The sequence below is a fragment of the Leptonychotes weddellii genome, chromosome 7, assembly GCF_054177405.1.
Source record: "Leptonychotes weddellii isolate Sample4059 chromosome 7, ASM5417740v2, whole genome shotgun sequence".
Classification (NCBI taxonomy): domain Eukaryota; kingdom Metazoa; phylum Chordata; class Mammalia; order Carnivora; family Phocidae; genus Leptonychotes; species Leptonychotes weddellii.
The window spans coordinates 12,255,642-12,274,135 of NC_138375.1; the positions used below are offsets into that span (position 1 = coordinate 12,255,642).

Sequence of the window (18,494 nt, forward strand, 5' to 3'; positions counted from 1 at the left end):
GCGCCTCCCGGGGGAAGTGGGTGCGGCCAAGTTCGCGCAGGGGCGGGGCGCTGGGCGCCGAGGGGCTGGGCGGCGTCCCGGGGAGCGCGCGCCTCCTCGCTGGCCGCGCCCGGAACCCGGCCAAGTCACCCGCACATCTTCACTTTTTGGGGCTCGGGCCCCCGCTCGCCCAGACGCCCCTTCCGCTGGCAGCAGATTTGAGCCCCGCGCCCTGGCGGGGGCCGCCTGTACAACCACAGCAGAGGTCTTTCGTCCTCTGGAAGTAACGTGATGCTATAAATGCTGGATTGAGAAACGAAGGGAAAAAAAACAAAAACAAAAACAAAAACGTTTGAGTCAATTAAGGAGCGTCAGGCCGCAGCGATGGGGGAGGGCGCTTCCCCTCTCCGACCTGTGGGCAGAGTTAGCGGGCTCCCGAACGCACGCTGGTCTGCGGGAGGTGCAGGTGAGCGGGAGCTGAGGAGTCAGATCCCTGCGGAGACCCGACGCTTGGCGCGTGTCACGTAAGGTTTGGCAAGCCTTGACCACGGTTACTTCTGAGTCACTCTGGTCTCCGTGTCTCAACAGCCATCAGGACATGGGTAAGGCGTCCGGGAGGGGGGTGACAGGGACTCCTGAGACCGCCCACACCGGGTCTCACTGGCCCTGGTATTTCTGGGGGAGCGTGAGGGGGGAAGGAAGGAGGATAATTGCTATGCTCACTTTTCACTATTTGCATTTTTAAAAAATGTTCTAGTCTTTAATCCCCCTGTTCTTAACTTTTCTCTAGAATAAAATGACCCTGTCCCCACCCCGGGCATTCTACCTGCAAGGAATTGGGCTTCTTATGTCCTCTTGGCTTTCATACTGGCAACCAGCCGGCTTTCACAAGATGGATGGGGCTCATTCCCAGAGCAATTAAAGCCTGTTGTTCCAAAGGAGCCTCTGGGCAATGCCCTGTGATGCTCACCTGGGTGGTCATTGTATGTTTATACCTCTGTGTATCATTGATGTGTACATTGCAGCCGTGTGCACTTGGCTGTATGTATGATATATCTCAAGAGGGTATATTCCTAGAGTTCACTCGAGGGTTTCTTGAACACCTACTGTGCGCCCAAATGCTTTGCCAAGCCCAGTGGATATGGCTTGCACCCACGGGAAGCTCCCAGGCCAAGGAGGGGCTAATTACAACGTGATAACTACTGTCATGGAAATAATTGCTCTATGCTAAGAGTCTTAACTTAAATCACCCAAATTAGGGAAAGAGTGGAAGAGTCAGGTTTCAGGAGGCTTTTTGTAATAATGGTAACTGGTCTGAATTGTGAGGAGGAGGGAAGTAAAGTGGTGGTTGGAGGAGGGGCAATAATTTCTGTTGGGAGATCAACATGAGAGAAGGTATGGAGTTACACACGGGGATGCACAGTTCCTTATGTGTATTTGCAGCAGACCGCCAAGGCCCTGAATGATCCACTAGCCGTACAGAGTTCGGGGGTTTTCCTGAAGGCAGTGTCCGACGTGCCCCCAGGAGAATCTGACCACCTGATAGAAAGTGGCCAGGGAGGCAATGAAAAAGCTCGTGGAAACAATTCAGGTATTTTTTCCACAAAATAGACTCTCTTTTCCCAGGTGTTTGTTCCCTCCCTTGGCCCTACTGCAGAAGCTTCTGAAAGGTAAAAAGGGCTTTACTTTGTCATCTGGCCTTTGTTTAGGATTGGACACAGCCCCCAGGGGTACAATATTCTACCATTTTCACTAGACTTTGCAGCTGGAGGGTAGAATGCAGGGCAGAGGAGATGAGGAACCAGGTCATCCCGATTGTCCAAACCAATGTGCATGTGCTTCTAGAAACATGTTCATAAGATTCTTCATGTTCCTTCCTCTCCTCCTGAATTCTAATTATTGTCCTCAGGGTCTGTGGAAGTAGTAAAAGGTGTGGACAAGAAGACCCATAAAAGCTAAACTTGAGTTGCTACATGTGGTTTGCAACGCTTTTTATCTCTATTTAAGAGAGATTATCTCTTATCTTTTATCCCTACCCATAGCTATGTGAGTCCACTCACCTTTCTCTTCCAAAAGTAGCTAGTAAGCTTGTAATAGGAGAAAAAATGATGAATGAATCTCATCCCAGAAGGCCACATGGACAACATCAAGCTAAGCCTTAGAATGAGATGGAAATACCCCAATAGTGCTTTTATTTTCCTTAAATAGGTTTTTTTTTTAAGATTTTATTTATTTGAGAGAGAGAGAGTGAGAAACAGCATGAGAGGGGAGAGGGTCAGAGGGAGAAACAGGCTCCCCGCTGAGCTGGGAGCCCTATGTGGGACTCCATCCCAGGACTCTGGGATCATGACCTGAGCAGAAGGCAGTTGCTTAACCAACTGAGCCACCCAGGCGCCCCATTAAATAGGTTTTCTATTAGAATCCTACAGTAGGTCCATGACTCCCACATGAAAGGAGTTGTGTACACATATTGTATTATTTATTAGTCCCTCACATAGATGTTTTTGTGCTGATAATTTTATTGAAGCAATTTTTACCTTCCTGTTCTCACCATATCTTCTACTCCTTATTCCTAATTTCCCCTCATTTCCTTGTCACTGAGCCAAGAGAACTAGATAGTTCACTAAGCCCAGATAAACAGGAACATCACACCACAATAGCAACACGCAGGAAATGGAAAAGAAGATCAGACCCTGTTTCCAAGGCCCAGCTTGTAGAAGGAATTGGTTATTTCTGCTTTGGGTTGACTGTTGTGCTTGCGAGAATTGGAATGTCCAAACCAGTCTCCATTTGAGAAGCATTGTGTCAGGGTGGTGCTTACCAGAGATGAACAACCTCGCACCAAGATGGTGGCCATCCATACACTAGTTGGGGCACCCAGTTTAGGGATCACTTCCTGATATTACACGAAAGAGGTTGTTAAGGCTTCAGAATGGTTAAAGAGAACGAGGTCATATGACAACAAGAGTATATCCTGAAAAGGTACTCTTAATTTATCCCATGCACGCACACACTCAGCAAGGATGACTGCAGAACATTAACTTCCAACCCCTTCCCACTGGGCTAGCGGTAACACCCAAGTCCGCAGACTAGCCACTGCGCTGGTCCTATGTTGGAGTTGATCGTCCAGAGGACGTGACTGCCAGTTGACCCATAAGCGGGACCTGGGCAACTGGAAGCTCCTTACCCCCTCCCCTGTTCCTGGAACGTCTGTTTTGTAGCCGTGGTTCCCACAGTGGGAGCCGTTTCAAGGATGCAGTCTTGAGAGAGTGAAGTGTTGTTGCTTATCGCCTCTGTATAAACTTTTAAGATTCTGGCCGGCAGGTGTGGAGATCTTGCCCAAGACAAGCCTCCTCTGTAAGTTCTCTTGCTTATTCAGCCTGCCACCTGCCACTCTGGAGTGGCCTGCCTCCTCCTCCTTCAGTCTCTCCTTGCCCTTCCTGTAGGGTGGGGGTAGGTGAGGGGGTGTTCAGATTTCACCTGGGAAGCTGCCAAAGTTGTGAACCATCATCCTGGTCTGCAGCCTCTCCTTGTTTCCCCAACCCCCCACCATGGTCCTGGTTCTGTCTCATTGCAATTTTGTATCATTCCTTATTTCTTCGTTTATTGATCATTAAACATTCATTAAAGGCTGGCTGTGGGCTTACAGTAAGACAAACAAGGCTGCTTATTTCCCTCCTGGCGCTAGGTCATGGGCAAGGAAACCTGAAGAAGGTGATCAGTGAAGGGAATGGGGAGGCGTGGTATATGCAAGCCTGAAAGCAGGAGGGGAGTCAGCCTGGCCCAGGGAGCAAACCATGAGCAGTTCCGAGCCAGAGGACAGAGTGAGAGGAGCTGGTAGTTGCTCAAAGGGCCCGCTCCCGGGTGCTGCTAAGGAGTCTGAGCTTGAGGTCATTGGCGGGCTTTCAGCAGGAGGGTGAAGTGGCTTGGTTTGTGTTTTAGAAAGGTATCTCTGGGCAGTGGATTAAATAGAGCCTGGCAGAGCCACTGGAAGAAACTTCCTCCTTGTCATTCATTCAGGTGAGGAGTGCCTCGAGGGGGACAAGGAGGTTCATCAGTGTCATGTTGTGGGCTACAGAGGTCTGGAGCTTAGGGAGCAGCAGGGGTCCTGGCCAAGAGGTAGATCCAGGCTGAGGGAATGATCAGCAGGAAAAGAAAGGCCCAGATGAGTTCAGAGGCACCGGCCAGAGCAGGTGGCCTGCCTGGGACAGGATATGTTGAGGCTTTTGGATAAACAGACCAGATGGAGGAGAGTTTTGAGGACCATTCTCCAAGTTTAGTGGCAGTCCTGTGAGCAATGGAGAGTTCCTGAAGTTCATGGGTTTCTTTCTGTTTGTTCTTAACCAAGAAAGTGGTAGACTCAAAACGCCAGTCCCCTGAGGTCCCAGGCAAGCCAGCTCGACTTCGATTATCAAAGCAAAACTGCCATGTGATTGACTTTAAACCCAGGTCTGCGAATCCCGCCTGCAGTCCCCAGGGGTATTCTCTAAGTTAAAATTAGATGCGTGGAATGTAATGAAATAGCTACGAGAGTTACATGCCACAGACATCCCTTCAAAATATGGTTTTGGCTTGTCACCTGTTACTAATTTTAGTTCATTAGAAATTAGGCACAAAACCTGGAGCCTGGGAGAGTGGCCCAGCCCGCGTTGAGAACACGTAGGCGGGCCGTGTCACCTGAATCCTTTAGACCATGCACGAGTGGGCACAGCTGGGTGTTTACTGAGCAGCCAGGGGTGTTCCTGGGGACCCTGAAGCTTTACAAGACTCACGTGTTTTCTGAACCATCAAAGGAATCTTAAGATTATATTTAATACAGTTTGGAGTTCAGTATATTTGCTTGCAGGCCAGTTCATTGAAACTTGATGGTTTCTCTGTACCCCATTTGCACTCTCCTGCCCCCTTCCCCTGCCCTAAACCAGAACTACCCCAAAAATAGCTTTAGAGGCTTACTCTGGGTTACCGGGACAAGGGCCTGGCTGGGACTGAAGACCTTTCTCCAGGGAGAAGATACATGTCAACCCAGGGTCCCACAGGCTCACTGCCCTCTGCTTCCAAAGCCAGCTTTCCTGTGGACCCTCAAATTCCCCTGGTGCTGGGCAGCTGGATTTCTCAAAGAACCCCTGCCACCTGCTAGCATCCAATGTTCCTATAGACAGTTTGTTCTCTCATGGATGAGGTTGTTCTTGCTCTTGCCCTATAAGAAAGGGAGGTGAGACAGAGTTGGAGGGGAGAGGTTCCTTTTCTAGGAGTGTCCACCCCAGGAGCTCCTGAGTGGCTCAGTCAGTTAAGCATCTGTCTTTGGCTCAGGTCATGATCCCAGGGTCCTGGGATTGAGCCCCACATCAGGCTCCCTACTCAGCGGGGAGTCTGCTTCTCCCTCTGCTTCTCCCCCTGGCCTGTGCTGTGTCTCTCATTCTCTCTGTCAAATAAATTAAAAAAAAAAAAAAAAAAAAAAACCTTAAAAAAAACAAAAGGAATGTCCACCCCAGTGGGTTTCAGAGACCACCCTGGTCACACACCTTGTAAGTTAAGCCTGTTCCTTCACGCTGATTCCTCATAAGCCCTGTTGGGAAGGACAAGTAGAGGTCACAAAGACACGACCACCACCCCCCAGAACCGGAAACAGCATTTACAACTGCCTTGTCAACTATAGTAACCCATAGTCCCCAAGACAGGAAATATTGGAGTAAGTTTTGATTCTGGTCTTTCCTTTATTCCCTCTGTTGAAGTAACCATATGTCAGGTTAGCTGGTTTATGTCTGCTGACTAGCATGGTTATTAATACCACTTCGCTTTCTTTCTCAAAAAATGTGTTGGTTTAGCTGATAAATTATATGGACTCCCCATCCATCTCCAGTCTTTCAACAATCGCTGAGAACCTTTTAAAAGCTCCCATGTCCATATACCTCATTCTCTGGTCTCAGGGCCGCCATGCCTGCTCAAGCTTCATCACTTGGTGCCTGTCTGAACCAGAGCAGCCTCATACCCCCTTCTCTTCCAAATCCAGATTGCCTAGGGCTGTGTTCCTCGTTCTTGGAACTAATGAGGGTTTTCAATGAAAGCCAAAGAACATGGAATTGGGGGAAGATTTGAATTAGATCTATCAATAAATATGAGTTCATGATGTGATATTCTAGCTATGTCCACAGAAAGAGCCTAGAATCCATGACACCCCATGGTGGTGAGCTCACTTACAGACCAGGTGTTGTTTTCTATTTCCTGCCAGAAAAGAGCTGAAGCTCCTTAGAGAATTGGCTGATACTAGGTCTGAGTTAGGAACATCTTGTGTACCAGAAAGCAAGACATGTTCAAAGACTATTTTAAAATCTATGTCAGAAGGACACAGAAGTCAGCTTTGAATGGGATCCCACTTACCGAATCTGGGAAACTTTGAGGATCAAAAAAAATAATAATAATAATCCTGCTAAATGATTATATTGAGTTAAAAAAAATTCATGACTCCATCATGCTACTCAAAAGGGGTGGGTGGGAAGCTCTGCTTTACAAGAGATGAGTTAATAAGTATAGACTGTAGATTTAGAAAAGTACCATTTTGTTAACTCTCAATGTAATCAGTGATTCAGGCAATGATCATTGACCCACTCGGAAAAAGACTAGGGAGGAAATATACATTATCTCACAGGTTAGTTATTAATTGCAAAGTGTGTCTTTGCATTGGAGAGATCTCCACCTTATCTGCTTCTCATCATGCTTGGCATCTCCAGGAGTGGGACTGTCTGACCTTATGGGCCCCCTGACCTGATGCTGTGGCAGGGACAAAACAGAACTTGCTGGAAACATTTTGCCTGAATCAAATCCTAGCAAAACCATGTCCTGCATTCTACAGGTCAGTTGACTTGGATCTTCAAGTGTTTGATATCAAGAACAGAGGAACACTTTGAGGAGAAGAGAGAGAACAGCCAAATCAATGTGTGAAATTTGATTGGATTCTGGATCCAAAAAAAAAAAAAAAAAGCTATCAACGACATTTGGAGGGAAAATTAGGGAAATTTGAGTCCAGAGTCTATGCTAGATGATTTGTTGAATTAATACTGCTTTTCTTAGATAGGATGATGATGTTAGGATGATGTAAGAGAATGTCTTCCTTCTGAGAGCTGTCACGTGCGGTATTTAGGGGTGAAGTGCCATGACAGCAGTGTTTGCTTTTAGCAAAAGGAAGTAGTGTGTATATAGAGAGAGAGGGGGGAAATGGGTGGGGCAAGATGTTGGTGAATCTGTGTGAGGGGTATCCGGCTGTTCATTGTACTGTTCTTTCTACTCTCTTGTGGCTTTGAAAATTGCCAAAAGAAAAAAAAAATGTTTTTTAGAAGACTGTAGAAAATAGAAAATAGAGAAAGTTCTTACAGTTCTTTTATTTATTTTTTTTTTAAGATTTTATTTATTTATCTGAGACAGAATGAGAGAGAGAGAGAGCACATGAGAGGGGGGAGGGTCAGAGGGAGAAGCAGACTCCCCGCAGAGCAGGGAGCCCGATGCAGGACTCGATCCAGGGACTCCAGGATCATGAGCTGAGCCGAAGGCAGTCGCTCAACCAACTGAGCCACCCAGGCGCCCTCTTATAGTTCTTTTAAAAAAAGACAGTCCCTTTCTCTTTCCGTTTCCTCAAGACTGTGACCTTCAGTGATTTCTCCTTTCCACAAACACTTGCTTGACTTAAAATCATTGTGACAGCCCTGAGTGTGGCTGACATAGTGTAGCAACAGGAAATGAAATATTTGTTTTCTCCAGAGAACTGAAGCTTTTCTTTAATTCAATCTTCTTATATTGAGCAAGATCCTATGTACTAGGCACTAAATCTGTGTACTATGTACATAGTACTGTGTACTTGATCCTTGTACTGTGTACAAGATCCTATGAGAGGCACCGTGAGTGATAGAAAGATGAATAGCAATATGGTTTCTGCCTTCAAAGGGCTCAAAATCTAGTACACAAAAATCGACTCAGCAAACATTTTTTGAGTGGCTATGATGAGCTAAACAGAAGACCAGGACCAGAGATCTAATTATTATTACTATTACTATCTATTAGTATCCATTATTACACACAGTCCCTGCCATCAAAGAGCCTCTTGTCTTTGAGAAATACAGACACATACATTAATTTCAAGACAGTAAGACTAATGAAAAGATCTTTATCATTGTCTAAATATTATGACCAAGCATGCAGGGACCGCTTAAGAACAAACAGTACATCTGAGTTAGAACTTGAAGAGCAGGTTAGAATGTTCTCAAGACAAATTAGTAGGCATTCCAAGTAAATAGAATACAGTATGCAAAAGCGGGGCACCTGCGTGGCTCAGTCGGTTAAGCATCTAATTGTTGATTTCAGCTCATGTCATGATCTCAGCATCATGCCCCGCAAGATCTTACGAACCCGTAAGACCAAGCTCCACTCAGCATGGAGCCTGCTTAAGATTTTCTTTCTCCTCCCTCTGCCCCTTCCTGCGTGTGCACACGCACACACACTCTCTCTCTCTCTTTCTCTTCCTAAATGAAAAGAAATCTTAAACTGTACAAAAGCATGAAGGTATGAAATGAACATGAGATGTCTGGGGATCCACAGGTGCTAAATATACATAGAATTTAGGGGTTTGAGAGAGGATGAGATATGGAGCTGGGAATAAAACTTGAACTTGTTGATAAGAAGCTTTCATGTTATACTGAGGAGTTTGCACTGTATTCTGTAGGTGATTGGAGACTTTGGAGGTAAGTGTCATTATCAGATTCTTAGAAAGGTAACCCTGGCGGTGGAATAGCATGTGGATGGGAAGGAGATGAGGCAGAGAGACTGGTTAGGAGACTTTTATAATAGTCCAGGTGAGAGATGCTGAGAGTCTAAACCAAGACAAGGGACATGGAGGCAGAGAAAGGGTAGCCACAGGAGACATCCTGTACACTGTACCAGTAGGGCTTTGGTGACCGAATGGCTGTTGGGAAAAGGGGGGGAGGAAATTGTCAAAGATAACCCCAGTATTGATTCTCCAGAGAAACAGAACCAATGGTGTGTGTGTGTGTGTGTGTGTGTGTGTGTGTGTGTGGTGTAGCTGGGGAGGAAGGATTTAAAGAATTGGCTCCTGCAATTGTGTGCACAGGCAAGTCCAAAACCTCCTGGGTAGGCTTGAGGCCGGAAATCCAGGCAGGAGTTAATGTTGTAGTCTGGAGTCTGAAGGCAGTCTGGAGACAGAATTCCTTCCTGTTCAAGGGACTTTAGGCTTTTCTGTTAAAGTCTTCAACTGATTGGATGAGGCTCACCCATATTATGGAGGGTAATGTGCTTTTCTCAGTCTACTGATTAAATGTCAATCACATCTAAAAAATAACTTCACAGTGACATCTAGACAGGTGTTTGACAAAAAAAAAAAAAAGCACCATCACCTAGCCAAGTTGACACATAAAATTAAGTGTCATCACCATTGTGCCGTAACTAAAATATGAAATAGAGGAGAAAAGCTGGGGACAAATTTGGAGAGAAAAAAAACCCCATCAATTTAGAAGGTTTTGATAGATATTTTTTTTTTTTAAAGATTTTATTTATTTATTTGAGAGAGAGAGAATGAGAGACAGAGAGCATGAGAGGGAGGAGGGTCAGAGGGAGAAGCAGACTCCCCGCCAAGCAGGGAGCCCGATGCGGGACTCGATCCCGGGACTCCAGGATCATGACCTGAGCCGAAGGCAGTCGCTCAACCAACTGAGCCACCCAGGCGCCCCCAATTTAGAAGGTTTTGAATGTCCGTTGGTCATGTCTAGTGGTCAATCAGAAGACAGGAGACCGATCTTTCTTTATTTTTAAGTAATCTTTACACCCAACGTGGGGTTTGAACTTACAACCCTGAGATCAAGAGTCACGTGCCCTACCAACTGAGCCAGCCAGGCACTCGATGGAGACAGATCTGTCTCATGGGCCAAATTTAGAGATCCAGAGGATCATATGAGGCTGCTCCACAAGAGACTGTTCATTCAACAACAAATGTCTTCTGTGTGTCTCTGTGGGCCAGACAGTGTTCTAGGCTGGAGGACCACAGTGTACTCAAGGTAATGTTCCTATCCTCAGAGAGCTTCCATTTTACGCAGACAGTGAGCAAATATGCATATAGGCATAACATTTTAGGTTAGGATATGTATCATTTACTGCTATAGATAACAAACCATCCCCAAACTTGGTGGCCTAAAACAACTTTTATTTGCTCATGATTCCACGGATGGGCAGTTGGGGCGAGGTCAGCTGGAATGGCACATCTCAGATCCACATGGTATCGCTGGGTTCACTTACGCATTTACCACCAGTTAGAAGATGCTGGGTGGCCACTGGCCGTGGCTGTCAGCGGATGTGTCTCAGCAGGCCGGCTTCACGCTTCTCCACTTGGCAGCTGGAGTTCCATGAAGGCGTCCGCTAATGTGCAGACACTAAGCAAGCCTCTGCTTGGGTCACATTTTCTAATGTCCTGGTGCCTAAAGCAAGTCATATGGCTAAGCCCAGAGTCCACATGAGAGGCAATAGCCCAAGAGCAGAAGACCATTAACATAACAATCTAACACAGGGCACAGTGAAGAAAAGGGAACAGAGTGAAAAGGGGAAGTGTTTTGGACGAGATGGGGAGGTGAGAGAAGTGACTTCTGAGCAGACTTAAATGAAGGAAGGCAGCCAGTCATGTGGAGTTCTGGAGGGAAGGGCATGCCAAACAAAGGGGATGGCAAGTGCGGGTGAGGACCATCAAGTTAGAACTAGCTGGACCTGGCCAAGGTACAAGAAAGCTAAAATGAGAGAGCAGAGTGAGGGGAGATCAGGTGAGAGAGGAGAGGAAGACGGGGCATCACGAAGGATGCAGCAGACCACACATGGTTGAGATTTCATTCTAAAAGATGGTGGAAAATCCGTGAAGGATGTGGTGCAAAACTCCATTCAGTTTTCCTCTTGAAAAGATTGTTCTGGTCACTGATGAAGAGACAAGCATGAAACAAGGACATCAACTAGGGATCACTGCACTAGTCACAGAGATATTGGTAGTGGTGGACTTGGTGAGAAATGACCGGATTTGGAATACATCTGGGAAGTCCAGCCAACAAGAATTGCTAAGGGATCAGATGTAAAGTGTTAGGGACAGAGAGGAATTACAGATGACATCCAACACCTGTAGAGATAGGGAAGATTTGGGAGAGAAAATTCTCTCTTAGGAGAGGAATCCTCTCTTGGACATACTGTACTTCATATGCCTAATACAGATCCACGTGCAGACAAGTAGGAAACTGGATATAAAAACCGTGAGCTCAGGGGACAGAAGGTCAGCATCTAAATGACATGAAAGCCGAAGCAATTCATGGGATAAATTAGAAGATGTAGAGGCTGCAGTGTTTTCTGCTTCTCCTGGGGTTTTCACAATGAAATAAGTTGGGGGATGGGAGGAATAGTGATATGAAGTTTAAAAAGGAATTTTGGGATAGTGGCCTTGGGACACGGGAGACCATGGGAGACAGTTCACTAGGGAAGGGTGGGAGGGAGGATGTGACAGGCCAGCCTTGGAAAACTGTGCTCATAAGCTTACAGTGAGAGTCAGCATATTTGGGAGTTTCTCCAGCAACATTTATCTGCTCAAATACAGACTTAGAGAATTGGGTTTATTGTGGATGCGGTTTTTCAAGACAAGTGGAGAAGAAGAAGGGGTGAGGAAGGAGTTGAGGGTGTATATAATTGAATGATTAGAGTGATGGACCAGAGATTCTAATCTGGCAGAGAAGGGGAGTGAAGGCACGAGTGAAGTGATGGGTATTGAAGGAAATGGTGGCTTCATGGTTGGGAGGCCCCGATGAGGTAACTGTTGAAGTGCTCCTCGCAGGAGGACGCTGAAAAGAGGTAGAAAGGAGTCAGTGGAGGCTAGAGTTTAGAGGGGGAAGAGGACATAAGGTCAAAGAAGCAAGAAGCCAGGGCACTGGATGGATTGTTTATGTGAAGGAAGTCTGCAGAATAATGGTGCAGAGAAAAGCAACCGGGAACTTGGATGAGGAGGGAGTGTGGATGGTCTGGTCCAATAGCATTCTCCAAAGATCCTGAGGATTTCATCAGGGGAGGAAGAGAAATGGTCTGGAAGTACCAAGGGGACAATTACTGCATAGTAGGCCCAGTGGTACAGGGCTGGGGATCAAAGAGTCCTCACTTGAGAGGGTTGCAGGGAACACTCCAACTCTGAGTTAGAACTAGCAGGTGGAACGTAAGAAGAAATGGTAATTATGGGTGGTTTGCAGATGACCAATCATGAGCTGCAGAGAGCACAGGGTGGGGGTGGGGAGAGAGGAAGGTACCTGTTGTGGTGGTGAAAGGGAAGATAGGCTCTTCAGAGCCTCTTCAAGGATAAGCAGAATCAGCAAAGCTCACATGGACTTAGCCATTGTTACTTACTTACATGAAGCCAGGTTTTGCTTCTCTGCAGATCCTTGGCCATGTTCTGAATTAATGAGTTTGCCAAATAAGTACTATATGAATAATTTATTATTATAGGCAATATTTATTTATTTAATATTTATTTATTTGAGAGAGAGAGAGAGAGCACAAGCACAAGCAGGGACGGGGAGGGACAGAGGGAGAGGATAGGGCAAGAAGCAGACTCCCAGTTGAGTGGGGAGCCCAGTGTGGGGCTTGATCTCATGACCCTGAGATCATGACTTGAGCCGAAATCAAAAGTCAGAGGCTTAACCGACTGAGCCACCCAGGCGCCCCTGTTATTACAGGTAATATTTATTAACCTTTAATTATGTAACTCTCTTTGAAGAAATAAATCTTATCCTATATAACTCGTGTATCTTCAGACAAAATTATACATTCTGATTTACATTTACTTGAAATTAATGGATAAAAACAGGATTCCAAGGAAGAATGAATGTGAAATCGTATAGTGCATGCACTAAGACCAAGTGCATCTCACCTAGGAACAGGACAGCATTTGGTGTGGCAGCTGCAGTTGGGACTACTACTTGGTTGACTCTGCTGTTGTTCACTGGATCTGTTTGGTTTTTGCAGGTTCCATACTTGTGCATTAAAAGGCAACATGATGGGAGCCTCACCCAGAATCCTCTAGTTCTTTAGTGAGGACACTAATTCCTGCCATTCCTCCCGGGATGCCATATTAGTTTTGATTCACTGTCCTTTTCATGGAGGGGATTCATTTCAGAACATGCTCCTCGATGTCTACACTATGGTACTCTTACCCTAAGCCAAGGAACCAATGTAAGTTTGTGCAACTACCAAGCATGTCTAGTTCCATTTTACATTTGGGATCTAGGAAAATGACCTCCAGATGGGACCACAGACCCAGTGGGCCCATTGTAAGTTGATCTGGGCCAAGTATCCATTTATTACCTAGCCCCAATATTCCTGCACCCTAACAGAGGCCCCTGATGATCATTAGTGTCTCTAGGTGTTAAGACCCTGTCCAACAGTCATCAAAATGCTTGGGTATTCCTCAGAGTTCAGTTACCCTTAGGTGAAGGACTGGGAGATCAGGGTCACATAGTGGTGTTGCAGGGGGCTGGAGACATAGTCTTGCCTTCAACCAGTGGGCTTTGAAACCAGGCAAGGACTTGGAGTCGTGTCCCCTCAGCTTCCTGGTCATCCATCCTTAACTTCTTTCGATTGTATAGATTGAGCAGTCTCTTGTTGGTTATCCATCTGTTTTGCCCCGAGGGATGCAGTAGTAACTATTAGCGTTTTTGAGTTAATCCCCTTGAATGTTCCTTTTCGACTGGGAGAAGAGTCTTCCATATTTGAAGGAAAGAGTCCACATGAATACTTCTTGGCCCAAGGAATAGACCGTGGCAAGGGACAGCCAGTTGTCCACCAGAGTTTCATTCTCCCCTTATGTAGTGCAGAGTGTAACTGAAAAGGTAGTTGCCCAGCCTGGAGCTACATTTCCCAGCATCCCTCGCATAGAAGTGATCTCATGTGACATCACTTCCAGGCCAAGGAGGTTAAAAGGTGTATGTTCTTATCTGGTGAGCTGCTCCCTGTCTGCCACTTTGTTTGTGCCTAGGGCAACCTTGGAAGATAAATGTTGAAGAAGGCAGAGCCCCTGTCCAGTGGGCTCCTGAATAGCCACAGGAGCAGATCCAACTCCCTTCTAACATTTTACCCATATCAGTCAGTTATGGAAGCAAGAAGTCATCTTTAACAATGGTAGGTAATTGACGGGCGCCCAGGTGGCTCAGTTGGTTAAGTGTCTGACTCTTGATTTTGGCTCAGGTCATGATTTCAGGGTCATAAGATTGAGCCCTGCATTGGGCTCTGTGCTGATTATGGCACCTGCTTGAGGTGCTCTCTCTCCCTCTGCCCCTTCCCCCCCGCCCCGACTCATGCACATTCTCTCTCTAAAAAAATAAAATAATGGTAGGTAATTGAAATGTAGGTATTTGCTAAAGCAGCTAGAGTTACCCTAATACATGCTGTGCTCTCTATCCATTCTATATCAAAGCTACATAAAATAAAATAGTTTCTGTACAAATGGATTTTTACCAGATTTTAAGCTGTCTGATGGTCTGATTTGGAGTATAGGTTATGTGACATATATAAAAGTCATCTGTGGGGGCACCTGGGTGGCTCAGTCGGTTAAGCATCTGCCTTTGGCTCAGGTCATGATCTTGGGGTCCTGGGATCGAGCCCCGCATCGGCCTCCCTGCTCAGCAAGGAGTCTGCTTCTCCCTCTGTCCCTCCTCACCACTTATGTGCTCACTCTCTCTGCTCTCTATCTCTCTCAAATAAAATCTTTTTTTTTTTTTTTTAAAGATTTTTTTATTTATTTATCTGAGAGAGAGAATGGGAGACAGAGAGCATGAGAGGAGGAAGATCAGAGGGAGCAGCAGACTCCCCGCCGAACAGGGAGCCCGATGCGGGACTCGATCCCGGGACTCCAGGATCATGACCTGAGCCGAAGGCAGTTGCTTAACCAACTGAGCCACCCAGGCGCCCTCAAATAAAATCTTTTTTAAAAAGAAGTCATCCGTGAGGCCCAGGGATATTTTTCAGAGCGGGAAGTTATTCACAACTGAAAATGAAGTAGGATAAAAGACCATGTTAATACAATCATCACACATTTTCTCTGTCCTTAGCTTCTTAATATAAGCGGTCATACAGGTCCTTGTATTGGGTACATCTTATGTACCTCAGGTTCTCTGGCCTTGCTTATCTGGGGGGGGTCTCTCCACCCTCCTGCCACAGAGTTAGAGGAAATGCTCCCCTTGTTTATCCGTTTGTGTGCGTATCTGTTTCCTGTTGCTGCTGTAACAAGTTACCACAAACTCGTAGTTTAAAACAACGTGAGTTTATTTCCTTATAGTTCTGGAGGTCAACAGTCTGAAATGAGACTCACAGGCTGAGACCAAGGTGTCCGCAGGGCTGGTTCCTCCGGAAGGTTCCAAGGGAGAACCCATTCGGTGTGTCTCCTGGCTCCTGGAGGTGGCCTGCCTGCCTTGGCCTATGGCGGCTTCTCGACACCACTGTAACCTCTGCCTTCTGTCACATCTTCTACCGCTGACTCCGGTCTCCTGCTTCCGTCTTAGAAGGACACATGACTACACTGGATGCACGTGGATGATCTCAGAATCCTCAGGGTAATCACCTCTGCAATGTTTGTTTTGCCATACAAGGTAACACAGGTCCTGGGGGTAGGGTGTGGCTGTCTTTCAGCCTGCCACAGTGTGGGGTCTGGCGTCCACGTGGTTTTGAGAGATGCCGGATGACATGGAAGTGGGAGGGGACTGACTCCCCACGCCCCCAGTGGGGAACAGGAGACAGGACCAACCCAGGAAGTGTCTTCTCTTCCTTCTCTTGAAGGGCTGCTCTGAGGCAGGATTTCCCTCTACAACCTGTGCAGAGACATCCCATGTGGCTCCATTCCTGCTGAGCAACTGCGGGGTCTCCCGGTGGCTCACGGGAAGCCATGGCCAGCATGACAACACATGACTTTGCATCGCTTCTCATCCCTCTCTGCCTCATTCCCTTATTCCCTCTGCCCTGGTGCTGCACGTCCCAAAGCACTGGCGGTTAACCTCTGCCCTGGGCTCTTGTCCCTGGGGACTCTCAGCTGGGGTGGCCCCCAAATTGAAAGTTGCAGTTTACACTTCCACTTGTTTAAGAATTAATTGCTGAGGGGCGCCTGGGTGGCTCAGTCAGTTAAGCGTCCAACTCTTGGTTTCGGCTCGGGTCATGACCTCAGGGTCCTGGGATCCAGTCCTGCATCGAGCTCTGTGCTCAGTGGGGAGTCTGCTTGAGGACCCCCTCCCCCCACTTGCACATGCTCTCAAAATCTTAAAAAAAAAAAAAATTACTAAGTATCCACCATGTTCAGACATGGTCTGGTTAAGAGTGACAATAACAAATACAAAAAGATTGCTGTTCTCACGGAGACCATCTTTTTTTTTTTTTTTTTAGACTTTATTTTTTGGTTATGTATTACATGAGCAGGGGGAAGGGCAGAGGGAGAGAGAAAATCCGAAGCCGGCTCCATCCTCAGCCTGGAGCCAATGCGGGGCTCGATCTTATGACCCTGAGATCATTACCTGAGCTGAAATCAAGAGTCAGATGTATAACCGACTGAGCCACCTAGGCGGGTCCTGGGATCGAGCCCCCGAGATTAACTTCTAATTAAGGAAGATGTACAGTAAGCAACTGAACTAGAAATACTATTTAGTGCTACTTACAACATGGTGATGCAGTGAAGACTAGCTATTTTATATTTGGTGGTGAGGAAAAGCCTTTCTGGAGAGGTGACACTTAAGCTGAGGCCTGGATGACAGAGTCATGTGTACGGAACCAGGGGAAGGAGAAGTGGGCTTAATGGCAGCCATCAATTTGCATTCGATGTGCTTCTCACATGGATGATTCTAGGTAGCATGCTCTGGTTGAATGACTGCAGAAATTTACTTTTAAAAAATTCATGATTCTCCCAAGCAACAGAAAGGCCAGATGGTTTATTTTTTTATTTTTTATTTTTTAAAGATTTTATTTATTTATTTGACAGACAGCGAGAGCAGGAACACAAGCAGGGGGAGTGGGAGAGGGAGAAGCAGGCCCCCCGATGAGGAGGGAGCCCGACGCGGGGCTCGATCCCAGGACACCGGGATCATGACCTGAGCCGAAGGCAGACGCCCAATGACTGAGCCACCCAGATGCCCTAGGCCAGATGGTTTAAAATACAAAATAAACATTTCAAGCAGGAGCTCTCTACTAACCAAGACATGGAACCTTCACTTTGTCGTGAAGGGATGTATTTTATTTTAGAATTTAGATCTCTTCTGTGTTTTAAGTTCAGCCTCATTTAAGAGAAAGGACCATGAAACTAGAAGTTATGAGTCTTTTAGCTTCCTCACCTGTATGAGAAATAAATTGGGTTATAAACCCATTTCCTTGTATCTCCAACATATTTTTGTTTTTAATGGTTAGACTTGTATCATAGTACTTTCTGCTTCACCTCGTTTCAAATGCTTTTGCAGATCAATTTACATGTCAACTCAAGAGTGTAGCATAAAGGAGATGTCCTGAGCTTTGGCATCAGAGGACACATATTTCTTTACATTTTCTCTTAGATATTAAATGTTTTTGGTAACATTGTAGGAGATATTTTTAAAAATTTATAATTGGTTGCTGTTGCTATATAGAAATACATTTGGTTTTTAAAATACTGCCCTTTTATCTAGTGATCTTGCCACATTCACTCATTAATTCTAATAGAAAATCCAGCATGATCAGTTAAACTGAGTGCTTCATCACATCAGCTGTAAATAGTGACAGTTTTTTTTTTTAAGATTTTATTTAGTTTAGAGAGAGCACGCATGAGTGAGCACAAGTGTGGGGGGGGAGGGGCAGAAGGAGAAGCAGACCCTGCTGAGCAGGGACCCAGATGCGACGCGGGCCTCCATCCCAGGACCCTGGGATCATGACCTGAACTGAAGGCAGACGCTTAAGCGACTGAGCCGCCCAGGCGCCCCCAATAGTGACAGTTTTAAATCTCATCCATTCCTCATACTTTTTCCATTCGTTTTTTGGCTCGCTGGCATGGCTGGCGCCTCCTCAGCAGGGTCACCATATCTCTGTCTCCTTTGGCATCAGCTGAGTCGCCTTGCAGCCTGGGGGCTGGACTCATTTGCAGGCTCACCATTTGCATGTCTGGTGGTTGACGCTGGGAAGACCTCAAGAGCTGGGGGTTGGCACAGCTGGGACCCTTCTGGCATCTTTGTTTACCTAGCTTCTCCACGTGGTCTCCCCGGCACGGTGGCTCCAGGGCTCCAGCAGCACGTGTCCCGAGAGCCTCGCAAATGTTCTAGTGTCCCTTCTACGACCTAGCTTTGGGACTCAGGTGGTAGCCTTCCTGTCACACTCTGGCTGTTAGGAGGAGGAGAGGAGAATTAGACTCCACCTTTTCGTGGGAGGATTGTCAAAGAAATTTGTGGATATGTTTAAAGCCACCCCAATGGGTCCCCTGGCCCAAATGATTTACTTTTCTCCTTCATACA

At 46.4% G+C, this 18,494-nt stretch overlaps 1 long non-coding RNA gene across 6 annotated transcripts in view; it reads left to right on the plus strand.

Moving 5' to 3' along the window:
• The first annotated feature begins 32 nt into the window (after positions 1 to 32).
• Positions 33 to 18,494, plus strand: part of LOC115938191 (uncharacterized) — a 22,929-nt gene continuing 4,467 nt past the window's right edge. Inside the window, exons 1-5 of one of the 6 annotated variants that reach the window (XR_014146860.1) lie at positions 33 to 445; positions 1,423 to 1,570; positions 6,708 to 6,829; positions 14,021 to 14,163; positions 15,320 to 15,593. This is a non-coding gene — a long non-coding RNA (uncharacterized LOC115938191). Of the gene's footprint in view, positions 582 to 1,422; positions 1,571 to 6,707; positions 6,830 to 13,011; positions 13,219 to 14,020; positions 14,164 to 15,319; positions 15,594 to 18,494 lie in introns of all 6 variants that reach the window. The other 5 variants (XR_014146855.1, XR_014146859.1, XR_014146857.1 and 2 more) reach the window with 5 other exon arrangements.